At 40.3% G+C, this 16846-nt stretch overlaps 6 non-coding genes across 6 annotated transcripts; all 6 read right to left on the reverse strand.

The window, feature by feature from the left end:
- Positions 1–343: 343 nt before the first annotated feature.
- On the reverse strand, positions 344–415 carry TRNAE-CUC (transfer RNA glutamic acid (anticodon CUC)). Its single transcript has one exon. It is a non-coding gene; the product is annotated as a tRNA-Glu (tRNA).
- A 4636-nt stretch (positions 416–5051) lies between these two features.
- Positions 5052–5123, reverse strand: TRNAE-CUC (transfer RNA glutamic acid (anticodon CUC)). The gene has a single exon. It is a non-coding gene; the product is annotated as a tRNA-Glu (tRNA).
- Positions 5124–10393: 5270 nt separating this feature from the next.
- TRNAE-CUC (transfer RNA glutamic acid (anticodon CUC)) lies at positions 10394–10465 on the reverse strand. The gene has a single exon. It is a non-coding gene; the product is annotated as a tRNA-Glu (tRNA).
- A 527-nt stretch (positions 10466–10992) lies between these two features.
- On the reverse strand, positions 10993–11064 carry TRNAE-CUC (transfer RNA glutamic acid (anticodon CUC)). The gene has a single exon. It is a non-coding gene; the product is annotated as a tRNA-Glu (tRNA).
- Positions 11065–11591: 527 nt separating this feature from the next.
- On the reverse strand, positions 11592–11663 carry TRNAE-CUC (transfer RNA glutamic acid (anticodon CUC)). The gene has a single exon. It is a non-coding gene; the product is annotated as a tRNA-Glu (tRNA).
- A 1160-nt stretch (positions 11664–12823) lies between these two features.
- TRNAE-CUC (transfer RNA glutamic acid (anticodon CUC)) lies at positions 12824–12895 on the reverse strand. Its single transcript has one exon. It is a non-coding gene; the product is annotated as a tRNA-Glu (tRNA).
- Between the last annotated feature and the right edge of the window lie 3951 nt (positions 12896–16846).

The raw sequence follows: 16846 nt of genomic DNA on the forward strand, positions 1-16846 counted from the left end.
GGCACGAAAAAATTATTTTGAGGAGCTAGACGTTGAGAGTCCCTGGCTCCATGATAAATTGTTCTGGTGCTAAAGAAAGAAGACATTAATGACTCAGATATCAAATATGGTCTAATTGGTTCTGATGAAAAAAATACTTTTGTACAAGAGCACAAGTCTTTTAGTAGCTAACTGAAAAATATTCACTAAGAAAGGAAGATAGCTGACTCTTTGTTATCAATTTCCATTGTCTGTTTTGACAACTCACTGTTGCTCAAGTATTAGAAATGATGCGCTGAACTGAAAGTGCATCATTTCTTTGAAAGGTTGGTGTTTTTGGCAAAAATATTCCGAGGACCTCACTTTCCCTGACCGGGAATCGAACCCGGGCCGCGGCGGTGAGAGCGCCAAATCCTAGCCACTAGACCACCAGGGAGGGATGGTTTAGTTTGACACTCCATGAAAGAAAAGGAAGTTTTCTGAATGAAGTCCAAAGCAATGGAATGTGATGGAGTGGGCTACTAGGAATCAGTTTTAGAAGGAAGGAGAGTAAAAATGGTTGTGCATAGCAGTCTTAAATTACACCACACAGCAGCTTTACCTGATGGATGTATAGTACTGGCACGAAAAAATAATTTTGAGGAGCTAGACGTTGAGAGTCCCTGGCTCCATGATAAATTGTTCTGGTGCTAAAGAAAGAAGACATTAATGACTCAGATATCAAATATGGTCTAATTGGTTCTGATGAAAAAAATACTTTTGTACAAGAGCACAAGTCTTTTAGTAGCTAACTGAAAAATATTCACTAAGAAAGGAAGATAGCTGACTCTTTGTTATCAATTTCCATTGTCTGTTTTGACAACTCACTGTTGCTCAAGTATTAGAAATGATGCGCTGAACTGAAAGTGCATCATTTCTTTGAAAGGTTGGTGTTTTTAGCAAAAATATTCCAAGGACCTCACTTTCCCTGACCGGGAATCGAACCCGGGCCGCGGCGGTGAGAGCGCTGAATCCTAGCCAGTAGACCACCAGGGAGGGATGGTTTAGTTTGACACTCCATGTCAAAAAAAATACTTTTGTACAAGAGCACAAGACTTTTAGTAGCTAACTGAAAAATATTCACTAAGAAAGGAAGATAGCTGACTCTTTGTTATCAATTTCCATTGTCTGTTTTGACATCTCACTGTTGCTCAAGTATTAGAAATGATGTGCTGAACTGAAAGTGCATCATTTCTTTGAAAGGTTGGTGTTTTTGGCAAAAATATTCCGAGGACCTCACTTTCCCTGAACGGGAATCCATGAAAGAAAAGGAAGTTTCCTGAATGAAGTCCAAAGCAATGGAATGTGAGGGAGTGGGCTACTAGGAATCAGTTTTAGAAGGAAGGAGAGTAAAAATGGTTGTGCATAGCAGTCTTAAATTACACCACACAGCAGCTTTACCTGATGGATGTATAGTACTGGCACGAAAAAATTATTTTGAGGAGCTAGACGTTGAGAGTCCCTGGCTCCATGATAAATTGTTCTGGTGCTAAAGAAAGAAGACATTAATGACTCAGATATCAAATATGGTCTAATTGGTTCTGATGAAAAAAATACTTTTGTACAAGAGCACAAGTCTTTTAGTAGCTAACTGAAAAATATTCACTAAGAAAGGAAGATAGCTGACTCTTTGTTATCAATTTCCATTGTCTGTTTTGACAACTCACTGTTGCTCAAGTATTAGAAATGATGCGCTGAACTGAAAGTGCATAATTTCTTTGAAAGGTTGGTGTTTTTGGCAAAAATATTCCGAGGACCTCACTTTCCCTGACCGGGAATCGAACACGGGCCACGGCGGTGAGAGCACCGAATCCTAGCCACTAGACCACCAGGGAGGGATGGTTTAGTTTGACACTCCATGAAAGAAAAGGAAGTTTTCTGAATGAAGTCCAAAGCAATGGAATGTGATGGAGTGGGCTACTAGGAATCAGTTTTAGAAGGAAGGAGAGTAAAAATGGTTGTGCATAGCAGTCTTAAATTACACCACACAGCAGCTTTACCTGATGGATGTATAGTACTGGCACGAAAAAATTATTTTGAGGAGCTAGACGTTGAGAGTCCCTGGCTCCATGATAAATTGTTCTGGTGCTAAAGAAAGAAGACATTAATGACTCAGATATCAAATATGGTCTAATTGGTTCTGATGAAAAAAATACTTTTGTACAAGAGCACAAGTCTTTTAGTAGCTAACTGAAAAATATTCACTAAGAAAGGAAGATAGCTGACTCTTTGTTATCAATTTCCATTGTCTGTTTTGACAACTCACTGTTGCTCAAGTATTAGAAATGATGCGCTGAACTGAAAGTGCATCATTTCTTTGAAAGGTTGGTGTTTTTAGCAAAAATATTCCAAGGACCTCACTTTCCCTGACCGGGAATCGAACCCGGGCCGCGGCGGTGAGAGCGCTGAATCCTAGCCAGTAGACCACCAGGGAGGGATGGTTTAGTTTGACACTCCATGTCAAAAAAAATACTTTTGTACAAGAGCACAAGTCTTTTAGTAGCTAACTGAAAAATATTCACTAAGAAAGGAAGATAGCTGACTCTTTGTTATCAATTTCCATTGTCTGTTTTGACATCTCACTGTTGCTCAAGTATTAGAAATGATGCGCTGAACTGAAAGTGCATCATTTCTTTGAAAGGTTGGTGTTTTTGGCAAAAATATTCCGAGGACCTCACTTTCCCTGAACGGGAATCCATGAAAGAAAAGGAAGTTTCCTGAATGAAGTCCAAAGCAATGGAATGTGAGGGAGTGGGCTACTAGGAATCAGTTTTAGAAGGAAGGAGAGTAAAAATGGTTGTGCATAGCAGTCTTAAATTACACCACACAGCAGCTTTACCTGATGGATGTATAGTACTGGCACGAAAAAATTATTTTGAGGAGCTAGACGTTGAGAGTCCCTGGCTCCATGATAAATTGTTCTGGTGCTAAAGAAAGAAGACATTAATGATTCAGATATCAAATATGGTCTAATTGGTTCTGATGAAAAAAATACTTTTGTACAAGAGCACAAGTCTTTTAGTAGCTAACTGAAAAATATTCACTAAGAAAGGAAGATAGCTGGCTCTTTGATATCAATTTCCATTGTCTGTTTTGACAACTCACTGTTGCTCAAGTATTAGAAATGATGCGCTGAACTGAAAGTGCATCATTTCTTTGAAAGGTTGGTGTTTTTAGCAAAAATATTCCAAGGACCTCACTTTCCCTGACCGGGAATCGAACCAGGGCCGCGGCGGTGAGAGCGCTGAATCCTAGCCAGTAGACCACCAGGGAGGGATGGTTTAGTTTGACACTCCATGTCAAAAAAAATACTTTTGTACAAGAGCACAAGTCTTTTAGTAGCTAACTGAAAAATATTCACTAAGAAAGGAAGATAGCTGACTCTCTGTTATCAATTTCCATTGTCTGTTTTGACATCTCACTGTTGCTCAAGTATTAGAAATGATGCGCTGAACTGAAAGTGCATCATTTCTTTGAAAGGTTGGTGTTTTTGGCAAAAATATTCCAAGGACCTCACTTTCCCAGCCCGGGAATCGAACCCGGGCCGCGGCGGTGAGAGCGCCGAATCCTAGCCAGTAGACCACCAGGGAGGGATGGTTTAGTTTGACACTCCATGTCAAAAAAAATACTTTTGTACAAGAGCACAAGTCTTTTAGTAGCTAACTGAAAAATATTCACTAAGAAAGGAAGATAGCTGACTCTTTGTTATCAATTTCCATTGTCTGTTTTGACAACTCACTGTTGCTCAAGTATTAGAAATGATGCGCTGAACTGAAAGTGCATCATTTCTTTGAAAGGTTGGTGTTTTTGGCAAAAATATTCCGAGGACCTCACTTTGCCTGACAAGGAATCGAGCCCAGGCCGCAGCGGTGAGAGCGCCGAATCCTAGCCACTAGACCACCTGGGAGGGATGGTTTAGTTTGACACTCCATGAAAGAAAAGGAAGTTTCCTGAATGAAGTCCAAAGCAATGGAATGTGAGGGAGTGGGCTACTAGGAATCAGTTTTAGAAGGAAGGAGAGTAAAAATGGTTGTGCATAGCAGTCTTAAATTACACCACACAGCAGCTTTACCTGATGGATGTATAGTACTGGCACGAAAAAATTATTTTGAGGAGCTAGACGTTGAGAGTCCCTGGCTCCATGATAAATTGTTCTGGTGCTAAAGAAAGAAGACATTAATGACTCAGATATCAAATATGGTCTAATTGGTTCTGATGAAAAAAATACTTTTGTACAAGAGCACAAGTCTTTTAGTAGCTAACTGAAAAATATTCACTAAGAAAGGAAGATAGCTGACTCTTTGTTATCAATTTCCATTGTCTGTTTTGACAACTCACTGTTGCTCAAGTATTAGAAATGATGCGCTGAACTGAAAGTGCATCATTTCTTTGAAAGGTTGGTGTTTTTGGCAAAAACATTCCGAGGACCTCACTTTCCCTGACCGGGAATCGACCCCGGGCCGCGGCGGTGAGAGCGCCGAATCCTAGCCACTAGACCACCAGGGAGGGATGGTTTTGTTTGACACTCCATGAAAGAAAAGGAAGTTTCCTGAATGAAGTCCAAAGCAATGGAATGTGAGGGAGTGGGCTACTAGGAATCAGTTTTAGAAGGAAGGAGAGTAAAAATGGTTGTGCATAGCAGTCTTAAATTACACCACACAGCAGCTTTACCTGATGGATGTATAGTACTGGCACGAAAAAATTATTTTGAGGAGCTAGACGTTGAGAGTCCCTGGCTCCATGATAAATTGTTCTGGTGCTAAAGAAAGAAGACATTAATGACTCAGATATCAAATATGGTCTAATTGGTTCTGATGAAAAAAATACTTTTGTACAAGAGCACAAGTCTTTTAGTAGCTAACTGAAAAATATTCACTAAGAAAGGAAGATAGCTGACTCTTTGTTATCAATTTCCATTGTCTGTTTTGACAACTCACTGTTGCTCAAGTATTAGAAATGATGCGCTGAACTGAAAGTGCATCATTTCTTTGAAAGGTTGGTGTTTTTGGCAAAAGTATTCCGAGGACCTCACTTTCCCTGACCGGGAATCGAACCCGGGCCGCGGCGGTGAGAGCGCCAAATCCTAGCCACTAGACCACCAGGGAGGGATGGTTTAGTTTGACACTCCATGAAAGAAAAGGAAGTTTTCTGAATGAAGTCCAAAGCAATGGAATGTGATGGAGTGGGCTACTAGGAATCAGTTTTAGAAGGAAGGAGAGTAAAAATGGTTGTGCATAGCAGTCTTAAATTACACCACACAGCAGCTTTACCTGATGGATGTATAGTACTGGCACGAAAAAATAATTTTGAGGAGCTAGACGTTGAGAGTCCCTGGCTCCATGATAAATTGTTCTGGTGCTAAAGAAAGAAGACATTAATGACTCAGATATCAAATATGGTCTAATTGGTTCTGATGAAAAAAATACTTTTGTACAAGAGCACAAGTCTTTTAGTAGCTAACTGAAAAATATTCACTAAGAAAGGAAGATAGCTGACTCTTTGTTATCAATTTCCATTGTCTGTTTTGACAACTCACTGTTGCTCAAGTATTAGAAATGATGCGCTGAACTGAAAGTGCATCATTTCTTTGAAAGGTTGGTGTTTTTAGCAAAAATATTCCAAGGACCTCACTTTCCCTGACCGGGAATCGAACCCGGGCCGCGGCGGTGAGAGCGCTGAATCCTAGCCAGTAGACCACCAGGGAGGGATGGTTTAGTTTGACACTCCATGTCAAAAAAAATACTTTTGTACAAGAGCACAAGACTTTTAGTAGCTAACTGAAAAATATTCACTAAGAAAGGAAGATAGCTGACTCTTTGTTATCAATTTCCATTGTCTGTTTTGACATCTCACTGTTGCTCAAGTATTAGAAATGATGTGCTGAACTGAAAGTGCATCATTTCTTTGAAAGGTTGGTGTTTTTGGCAAAAATATTCCGAGGACCTCACTTTCCCTGAACGGGAATCCATGAAAGAAAAGGAAGTTTCCTGAATGAAGTCCAAAGCAATGGAATGTGAGGGAGTGGGCTACTAGGAATCAGTTTTAGAAGGAAGGAGAGTAAAAATGGTTGTGCATAGCAGTCTTAAATTACACCACACAGCAGCTTTACCTGATGGATGTATAGTACTGGCACGAAAAAATTATTTTGAGGAGCTAGACGTTGAGAGTCCCTGGCTCCATGATAAATTGTTCTGGTGCTAAAGAAAGAAGACATTAATGACTCAGATATCAAATATGGTCTAATTGGTTCTGATGAAAAAAATACTTTTGTACAAGAGCACAAGTCTTTTAGTAGCTAACTGAAAAATATTCACTAAGAAAGGAAGATAGCTGACTCTTTGTTATCAATTTCCATTGTCTGTTTTGACAACTCACTGTTGCTCAAGTATTAGAAATGATGCGCTGAACTGAAAGTGCATCATTTCTTTGAAAGGTTGGTGTTTTTGGCAAAAATATTCCGAGGACCTCACTTTCCCTGACCGGGAATCGAACACGGGCCACGGCGGTGAGAGCGCCGAATCCTAGCCACTAGACCACCAGGGAGGGATGGTTTAGTTTGACACTCCATGAAAGAAAAGGAAGTTTTCTGAATGAAGTCCAAAGCAATGGAATGTGATGGAGTGGGCTACTAGGAATCAGTTTTAGAAGGAAGGAGAGTAAAAATGGTTGTGCATAGCAGTCTTAAATTACACCACACAGCAGCTTTACCTGATGGATGTATAGTACTGGCACGAAAAAATTATTTTGAGGAGCTAGACGTTGAGAGTCCCTGGCTCCATGATAAATTGTTCTGGTGCTAAAGAAAGAAGACATTAATGACTCAGATATCAAATATGGTCTAATTGGTTCTGATGAAAAAAATACTTTTGTACAAGAGCACAAGTCTTTTAGTAGCTAACTGAAAAATATTCACTAAGAAAGGAAGATAGCTGACTCTTTGTTATCAATTTCCATTGTCTGTTTTGACAACTCACTGTTGCTCAAGTATTAGAAATGATGCGCTGAACTGAAAGTGCATCATTTCTTTGAAAGGTTGGTGTTTTTAGCAAAAATATTCCAAGGACCTCACTTTCCCTGACCGGGAATCGAACCCGGGCCGCGGCGGTGAGAGCGCTGAATCCTAGCCAGTAGACCACCAGGGAGGGATGGTTTAGTTTGACACTCCATGTCAAAAAAAATACTTTTGTACAAGAGCACAAGTCTTTTAGTAGCTAACTGAAAAATATTCACTAAGAAAGGAAGATAGCTGACTCTTTGTTATCAATTTCCATTGTCTGTTTTGACATCTCACTGTTGCTCAAGTATTAGAAATGATGCGCTGAACTGAAAGTGCATCATTTCTTTGAAAGGTTGGTGTTTTTGGCAAAAATATTCCGAGGACCTCACTTTCCCTGAACGGGAATCCATGAAAGAAAAGGAAGTTTCCTGAATGAAGTCCAAAGCAATGGAATGTGAGGGAGTGGGCTACTAGGAATCAGTTTTAGAAGGAAGGAGAGTAAAAATGGTTGTGCATAGCAGTCTTAAATTACACCACACAGCAGCTTTACCTGATGGATGTATAGTACTGGCACGAAAAAATTATTTTGAGGAGCTAGACGTTGAGAGTCCCTGGCTCCATGATAAATTGTTCTGGTGCTAAAGAAAGAAGACATTAATGATTCAGATATCAAATATGGTCTAATTGGTTCTGATGAAAAAAATACTTTTGTACAAGAGCACAAGTCTTTTAGTAGCTAACTGAAAAATATTCACTAAGAAAGGAAGATAGCTGGCTCTTTGATATCAATTTCCATTGTCTGTTTTGACAACTCACTGTTGCTCAAGTATTAGAAATGATGCGCTGAACTGAAAGTGCATCATTTCTTTGAAAGGTTGGTGTTTTTAGCAAAAATATTCCAAGGACCTCACTTTCCCTGACCGGGAATCGAACCAGGGCCGCGGCGGTGAGAGCGCTGAATCCTAGCCAGTAGACCACCAGGGAGGGATGGTTTAGTTTGACACTCCATGTCAAAAAAAATACTTTTGTACAAGAGCACAAGTCTTTTAGTAGCTAACTGAAAAATATTCACTAAGAAAGGAAGATAGCTGACTCTCTGTTATCAATTTCCATTGTCTGTTTTGACATCTCACTGTTGCTCAAGTATTAGAAATGATGCGCTGAACTGAAAGTGCATCATTTCTTTGAAAGGTTGGTGTTTTTGGCAAAAATATTCCAAGGACCTCACTTTCCCAGCCCGGGAATCGAACCCGGGCCGCGGCGGTGAGAGCGCCGAATCCTAGCCAGTAGACCACCAGGGAGGGATGGTTTAGTTTGACACTCCATGTCAAAAAAAATACTTTTGTACAAGAGCACAAGTCTTTTAGTAGCTAACTGAAAAATATTCACTAAGAAAGGAAGATAGCTGACTCTTTGTTATCAATTTCCATTGTCTGTTTTGACAACTCACTGTTGCTCAAGTATTAGAAATGATGCGCTGAACTGAAAGTGCATCATTTCTTTGAAAGGTTGGTGTTTTTGGCAAAAATATTCCGAGGACCTCACTTTGCCTGACAAGGAATCGAGCCCAGGCCGCAGCGGTGAGAGCGCCGAATCCTAGCCACTAGACCACCTGGGAGGGATGGTTTAGTTTGACACTCCATGAAAGAAAAGGAAGTTTCCTGAATGAAGTCCAAAGCAATGGAATGTGAGGGAGTGGGCTACTAGGAATCAGTTTTAGAAGGAAGGAGAGTAAAAATGGTTGTGCATAGCAGTCTTAAATTACACCACACAGCAGCTTTACCTGATGGATGTATAGTACTGGCACGAAAAAATTATTTTGAGGAGCTAGACGTTGAGAGTCCCTGGCTCCATGATAAATTGTTCTGGTGCTAAAGAAAGAAGACATTAATGACTCAGATATCAAATATGGTCTAATTGGTTCTGATGAAAAAAATACTTTTGTACAAGAGCACAAGTCTTTTAGTAGCTAACTGAAAAATATTCACTAAGAAAGGAAGATAGCTGACTCTCTGTTATCAATTTCCATTGTCTGTTTTGACATCTCACTGTTGCTCAAGTATTAGAAATGATGCACTGAACTGAAAGTGCATCATTTCTTTGAAAGGTTGGTGTTTTTGGCAAAAATATTCCAAGGACCTCACTTTCCCAGCCCGGGAATCGAACCCGGGCAGCGGCGGTGAGAGCGCCGAATCCTAGCCAGTAGACCACCAGGGAGGGATGGTTTAGTTTGACACTCCATGTCAAAAAAAATACTTTTGTACAAGAGCACAAGTCTTTTAGTAGCTAACTGAAAAATATTCACTAAGAAAGGAAGATAGCTGACTCTTTGTTATCAATTTCCATTGTCTGTTTTGACAACTCACTGTTGCTCAAGTATTAGAAATGATGCACTGAACTGAAAGTGCATCATTTCTTTGAAAGGTTGGTGTTTTTGGCAAAAATATTCCGAGGACCTCACTTTGCCTGACCAGGAATCGAACCCAGGCCGCAGCGGTGAGAGCGCCGAATCCTAGCCACTAGACCACCTGGGAGGGATGGTTTAGTTTGACACTCCATGAAAGAAAAGGAAGTTTCCTGAATGAAGTCCAAAGCAATGGAATGTGAGGGAGTGGGCTACTAGGAATCAGTTTTAGAAGGAAGGAGAGTAAAAATGGTTGTGCATAGCAGTCTTAAATTACACCACACAGCAGCTTTACCTGATGGATGTATAGTAATGGCACGAAAAAATTATTTTGAGGAGCTAGACGTTGAGAGTCCCTGGCTCCATGATAAATTGTTCTGGTGCTAAAGAAAGAATACATTAATGATTCAGATATCAAATAAGGTTTAATTGGTTCTGATGAAAAAAATACTTTTGTACAAGAGCACAAGTCTTTTAGTAGCTAACTGAAAAATATTCACTAAGAAAGGAAGATAGCTGACTCTTTGTTATCAATTTCCATTGTCTGTTTTGACAACTCACTGTTGCTCAAGTATTAGAAATGATGCGCTGAACTGAAAGTGCATCATTTCTTTGAAAGGTTGGTGTTTTTAGCAAAAATATTCCAAGGACCTCACTTTCCCTGACCGGGAATCGAACCCGGGCCGCGGCGGTGAGAGCACTGAATCCTAGCCAGTAGACCACCAGGGAGGGATGGTTTAGTTTGACACTCCATGTCAAAAAAAATACTTTTGTACAAGAGCACAAGTCTTTTAGTAGCTAACTGAAAAATATTCACTAAGAAAGGAAGATAGCTGACTCTTTGTTATCAATTTCCATTGTCTGTTTTGACAACTCACTGTTGCTCAAGTATTAGAAATGATGCGCTGAACTGAAAGCGCATCATTTCTTTGAAAGGTTGGTGTTTTTGGCAAAAATATTCCGAGGACCTCACTTTCCCTGACCGGGAATCGAACCCGGGCCGCGGCGGTGAGAGCGCCGAATCCTAGCCACTAGACCACCAGGGAGGGATGGTTTACTTTGACACTCCATGAAAGAAAAGGAAGTTTCCTGAATGAAGTCCAAAGCAATGGAATGTGAGGGAGTGGGCTACTAGGAATCAGTTTTAGAAGGAAGGAGAGTAAAAATGGTTGTGCATAGCAGTCTTAAATTACACCACACAGCAGCTTTACCTGATGGATGTATAGTACTGGCACGAAAAAATTATTTTGAGGAGCTAGACGTTGAGAGTCCCTGGCTCCATGATAAATTGTTCTGGTGCTAAAGAAAGAAGACATTAATGACTCAGATATCAAATATGGTCTAATTGGTTCTGATGAAAAAAATACTTTTGTACAAGAGCACAAGTCTTTTAGTAGCTAACTGAAAAATATTCACTAAGAAAGGAAGATAGCTGACTCTTTGTTATCAATTTCCATTGTCTGTTTTGACAACTCACTGTTGCTCAAGTATTAGAAATGATGCGCTGAACTGAAAGTGCATCATTTCTTTGAAAGGTTGGTGTTTTTAGCAAAAATATTCCAAGGACCTCACTTTCCCTGACCGGGAATCGAACCCGGGCCGCGGCGGTGAGAGCGCCGAATCCTAGCCACTAGACCACCAGGGAGGGATGGTTTAGTTTGACACTCCATGAAAGAAAAGGAAGTTTCCTGAATGAAGTCCAAAGCAATGGAATGTGAGGGAGTGGGCTACTAGGAATCAGTTTTAGAAGGAAGGAGAGTAAAAATGGTTGTGCATAGCAGTCTTAAATTACACCACACAGCAGCTTTACCTGATGGATGTATAGTACTGGCACAAAAAAATTATTTTGAGGAGCTAGACGTTGAGAGTCCCTGGCTCCATGATAAATTGTTCTGGTGCTAAAGAAAGAAGACATTAATGATTCAGATATCAAATATGGTCTAATTGGTTCTGATGAAAAAAATACTTTTGTACAAGAGCACAAGTCTTTTAGTAGCTAACTGAAAAATATTCACTAAGAAAGGAAGATAGCTGACTCTTTGTTATCAATTTCCATTGTCTGTTTTGACATCTCACTGTTGCTCAAGTATTAGAAATGATGCGCTGAACTGAAAGTGCATCATTTCTTTGAAAGGTTGGTGTTTTTGGCAAAAATATTCCGAGGACGTCACTTTCCCTGACCGGGAATTGAACCCGGGCCGCGGCGGTGAGAGCGCCGAATCCTAGCCACTAGACCACCAGGGAGGGATGGTTATTTTGACACTCCATGAAAGAAAAGGAAGTTTCCTGAATGAAGTCCAAAGCAATGGAATGTGAGGGAGTGGGCTACTAGGAATCAGTTTTAGAAGGAAGGAGAGTAAAAATGGTTGTGAATAGCAGTCTTAAATTACACCACACAGCAGCTTTACCTGATGGATGTATAGTACTGGCACGAAAAAATTATTTTGAGGAGCTAGACGTTGAGAGTCCCTGGCTCCATGATAAATTGTTCTGGTGCTAAAGAAAGAAGACATTAATGATTCAGATATCAAATATGGTCTAATTGGTTCTGATGAAAAAAATACTTTTGTACAAGAGCACAAGTCTTTTAGTAGCTAACTGAAAAATATTCACTAAGAAAGGAAGATAGCTGACTCTTTGTTATCAATTTCCATTGTCTGTTTTGACAACTCACTGTTGCTCAAGTATTAGAAATGATGCGCTGAACTGAAAGTGCATCATTTCTTTGAAAGGTTGGTGTTTTTAGCAAAAATATTCCAAGGACCTCACTTTCCCTGACCGGGAATCGAACCCGGGCCGCGGCCGTGAGAGCGCTGAATCCTAGCCAGTAGACCACCAGGGAGGGATGGTTTAGTTTGACACTCCATGTCAAAAAAAATACTTTTGTACAAGAGCACAAGTCTTTTAGTAGCTAACTTAAAAATATTCACTAAGAAAGGAAGATAGCTGACTCTTTGTTATCAATTTCCATTGTCTGTTTTGACAACTCACTGTTGCCCAAGTATTAGAAATGATGCGCTGAACTGAAAGTGCATCATTTCTTTGAAAGGTTGGTGTTTTTAGCAAAAATATTCCAAGGACCTCACTTTCCCTGACCGGGAATCGAACCCGGGCCGCGGCTGTGAGAGCGCTGAATCCTAGCCAGTAGACCACCAGGGAGGGATGGTTTAGTTTGACACTCCATGTCAAAAAAAATACTTTTGTACAAGAGCACAAGTCTTTTAGTAGCTAAATTAAAAATATTCACTAAGAAAGGAAGATAGCTGACTCTTTGTTATCAATTTCCATTGTCTGTTTTGACAACTCACTCTTGCTCAAGTATTAGAAATGATGCGCTGAACTGAAAGTGCATCATTTCTTTGAAAGGTTGGTGTTTTTGGCAAAAATATTCCGAGGACCTCACTTTCCCTGACCGGGAATCGAACCCGGGCCGCGGCGGTGAGAGCGCCGAATCCTAGCCACTAGACCACCAGGGAGGGATGTTTATTTTGACACTCCATGAAAGAAAAGGAAGTTTCCTGAATGAAGTCCAAAGCAATGGAATGTGAGGGAGTGGGCTACTAGGAATCAGTTTTAGAAGGAAGGAGAGTAAAAATGGTTGTGAATAGCAGTCTTAAATTACACCACACAGCAGCTTTACCTGATGGATGTATAGTACTGGCACGAAAAAATTATTTTGAGGAGCTAGACGTTGAGAGTCCCTGGCTCCATGATAAATTGTTCTGGTGCTAAAGAAAGAAGACATTAATGATTCAGATATCAAATATGGTCTAATTGGTTCTGATGAAAAAAATACTTTTGTACAAGAGCACAAGTCTTTTAGTAGCTAACTGAAAAATATTCACTAAGAAAGGAAGATAGCTGACTCTTTGTTATCAATTTCCATTGTCTGTTTTGACAACTCACTCTTGCTCAAGTATTAGAAATGATGCGCTGAACTGAAAGTGCATCATTTCTTTGAAAGGTTGGTGTTTTTGGCAAAAATATTCCGAGGACCTCACTTTGCCTGACCAGGAATCGAACCCAGGCCGCAGCGGTGAGAGCGCCGAATCCTAGCCACTAGACCACCTGGGAGGGATGGTTTAGTTTGACACTCCATGAAAGAAAAGGAAGTTTCCTGAATGAAGTCCAAAGCAATGGAATGTGAGGGAGTGGGCTACTAGGAATCAGTTTTAGAAGGAAGGAGAGTAAAAATGGTTGTGCATAGCAGTCTTAAATTACACCACACAGCAGCTTTACCTGATGGATGTATAGTAATGGCACGAAAAAATTATTTTGAGGAGCTAGACGTTGAGAGTCCCTGGCTCCATGATAAATTGTTCTGGTGCTAAAGAAAGAAGACATTAATGATTCAGATATCAAATAAGGTTTAATTGGTTCTGATGAAAAAAATACTTTTGTACAAGAGCACAAGTCTTTTAGTAGCTAACTGAAAAATATTCACTAAGAAAGGAAGATAGCTGACTCTTTGTTATCAATTTCCATTGTCTGTTTTGACAACTCACTGTTGCTCAAGTATTAGAAATGATGCGCTGAACTGAAAGTGCATCATTTCTTTGAAAGGTTGGTGTTTTTAGCAAAAATATTCCAAGGACCTCACTTTCCCTGACCGGGAATCGAACCCGGGCCGCGGCGGTGAGAGCGCTGAATCCTAGCCAGTAGACCACCAGGGAGGGATGGTTTAGTTTGACACTCCATGTCAAAAAAAATACTTTTGTACAAGAGCACAAGTCTTTTAGTAGCTAACTGAAAAATATTCACTAAGAAAGGAAGATAGCTCACTCTTTGTTATCAATTTCCATTGTCTGTTTTGACAACTCACTGTTGCTCAAGTATTAGAAATGATGCGCTGAACTGAAAGCGCATCATTTCTTTGAAAGGTTGGTGTTTTTGGCAAAAATATTCCGAGGACCTCACTTTCCCTGACAGGGAATCGAACCCGGGCCGCGGCGGTGAGAGCGCCGAATCCTAGCCACTAGACCACCAGGGAGGGATGTTTATTTTGACACTCCATGAAAGAAAAGGAAGTTTCCTGAATGAAGTCCAAAGCAATGGAATGTGAGGGAGTGGGCTACTAGGAATCAGTTTTAGAAGGAAGGAGAGTAAAAATGGTTGTGAATAGCAGTCTTAAATTACACCACACAGCAGCTTTACCTGATGGATGTATAGTACTGGCACGAAAAAATTATTTTGAGGAGCTAGACGTTGAGAGTCCCTGGCTCCATGATAAATTGTTCTGGTGCTAAAGAAAGAAGACATTAATAACTCAGATATCAAATATGGTCTAATTGGTTCTGATGAAAAAAATACTTTTGTACAAGAGCACAAGTCTTTTAGTAGCTAACTGAAAAATATTCACTAAGAAAGGAAGATAGCTGACTCTTTGTTTTCAATTTCCATTGCCTGTTTTGACATCTCACTGTTGCTCAAGTATTAGAAATGATGCGCTGAACTGAAAGTGCATCATTTCTTTGAAAGGTTGGTGTTTTTGGCAAAAATATTCAGAGGACCTCACTTTCCCTGACCAGGAATCGAACCCAGGCCGCGGCGGTGAGAGCGCCGAATCCTAGCCACTATACCACCAGGGAGGGATGGTTTACTTTGACACTCCATGAAAGAAAAGGAAGTTTCCTGAATGAAGTCCAAAGCAATGGAATGTGAGGGAGTGGGCTACTAGGAATCAGTTTTAGAAGGAAGGAGAGTAAAAATGGTTGTGCATAGCAGTCTTAAATTACACCACACAGCAGCTTTACCTGATGGATGTATAGTACTGGCACAAAAAAATTATTTTGAGGAGCTAGACGTTGAGTGTCCCTGGCTCCATGATAAATTGTTCTCGTGCTAAAGAAAGAAGACATTAATGATTCAGATATCAAATATGGTCTAATTGGTTCTGATGAAAAAAATACTTTTGTACAAGAGCACAAGTCTTTTAGTAGGTAACTGAAAAATATTCACTAAGAAAGGAAGATAGCTGACTCTTTGTTATCAATTTCCATTGTCTGTTTTGACATCTCACTGTTGCTCAAGTATTAGAAATGATGCGCTGAACTGAAAGTGCATCATTTCTTTGAAAGGTTGGTGTTTTTGGCAAAAACATTCCGAGGACCTCACTTTCCCTGACCGGGAATCGAACCCGGACCGCGGCGGTGAGAGTGCCGAATCCTAGCCACTAGACCACCAGGAAGGGATGGTTTAGTTTGACACTCCATGAAAGAAATGGAAGTTTCCTGAATGAAGTCCAAAGCAATGGAATGTGAGGGAGTGGGCTACTAGGAATCAGTTTTAGAAGGAAGGAGAGTAAAAATGGTTGTGCACAGCAGTCTTAAATTACACCACACAGCAGCTTTACCTGATGGATGTATAGTACTGGCACGAAAAAATTATTTTGAGGAGCTAGACGTTGAGAGTCCCTGGCTCCATGATAAATTGTTCTGGTGCTAAAGAAAGAAGACATTAATGATTCAGATATCAAATAAGGTCTAATTGGTTCTGATGAAAAAAATACTTTTGTACAAGAGCACAAGTCTTTTAGTAGCTAACTGAAAAATATTCACTAAGAAAGGAAGATAGCTGACTCTTTGTTATCAATTTCCATTGTCTGTTTTGACAACTCACTGTTGCTCAAGTATTAGAAATAATGCGCTGAACTGAAAGTGCATCATTTCTTTGAAAGGTTGGTGTTTTTGGCAAAAATATTCCAAGGACCTCACTTTCCCTGACCGGGAATCGAACCCGGGCCGCGGCGGTGAGAGCGCCGAATCCTAGCTAGTAGACCACCAGGGAGGGATGGTTTAGTTTGACACTCCATGTCAAAAAAAATACTTTTGTACAAGAGCACAAGTCTTTTAGTAGCTAACTGAAAAATATTCACTAAGAAAGGAAGATAGCTGACTCTTTGTTTTCAATTTCCATTGCCTGTTTTGACATCTCACTGTTGCTCAAGTATTAGAAATGATGCGCTGAACTGAAAGTGCATCATTTCTTTGAAAGGTTGGTGTTTTTGGCAAAAATATTCAGAGGACCTCACTTTCCCTGACCGGGAATCGAACCCAGGCCGCGGCGGTGAGAGCGCCGAATCCTAGCCACTCTACCACCAGGGAGGGATGGTTTAGTTTGACACTCCATGAAAGAAAAGGAAGTTTCCTGAATGAAGTCCAAAGCAATGGAATGTGAGGGAGTGGGCTACTAGGAATCAGTTTTAGAAGGAAGGAGAGTAAAAATGGTTGTGCATAGCAGTCTTAAATTACACCACACAGCAGCTTTACCTGATGGATGTATAGTACTGGCACAAAAAAATTATTTTGAGGAGCTAGACGTTGAGTGTCCCTGGCTCCATGATAAATTGTTCTCGTGCTAAAGAAAGAAGACATTAATGATTCAGATATCAAATATGGTCTAATTGGTTCTGATGAAAAAAATACTTT

The sequence above is a fragment of the Taudactylus pleione genome, unplaced genomic scaffold (genome assembly GCF_031769625.1).
Source record: "Taudactylus pleione unplaced genomic scaffold, aTauple2 ptg001386l, whole genome shotgun sequence".
Classification (NCBI taxonomy): domain Eukaryota; kingdom Metazoa; phylum Chordata; class Amphibia; order Anura; family Myobatrachidae; genus Taudactylus; species Taudactylus pleione.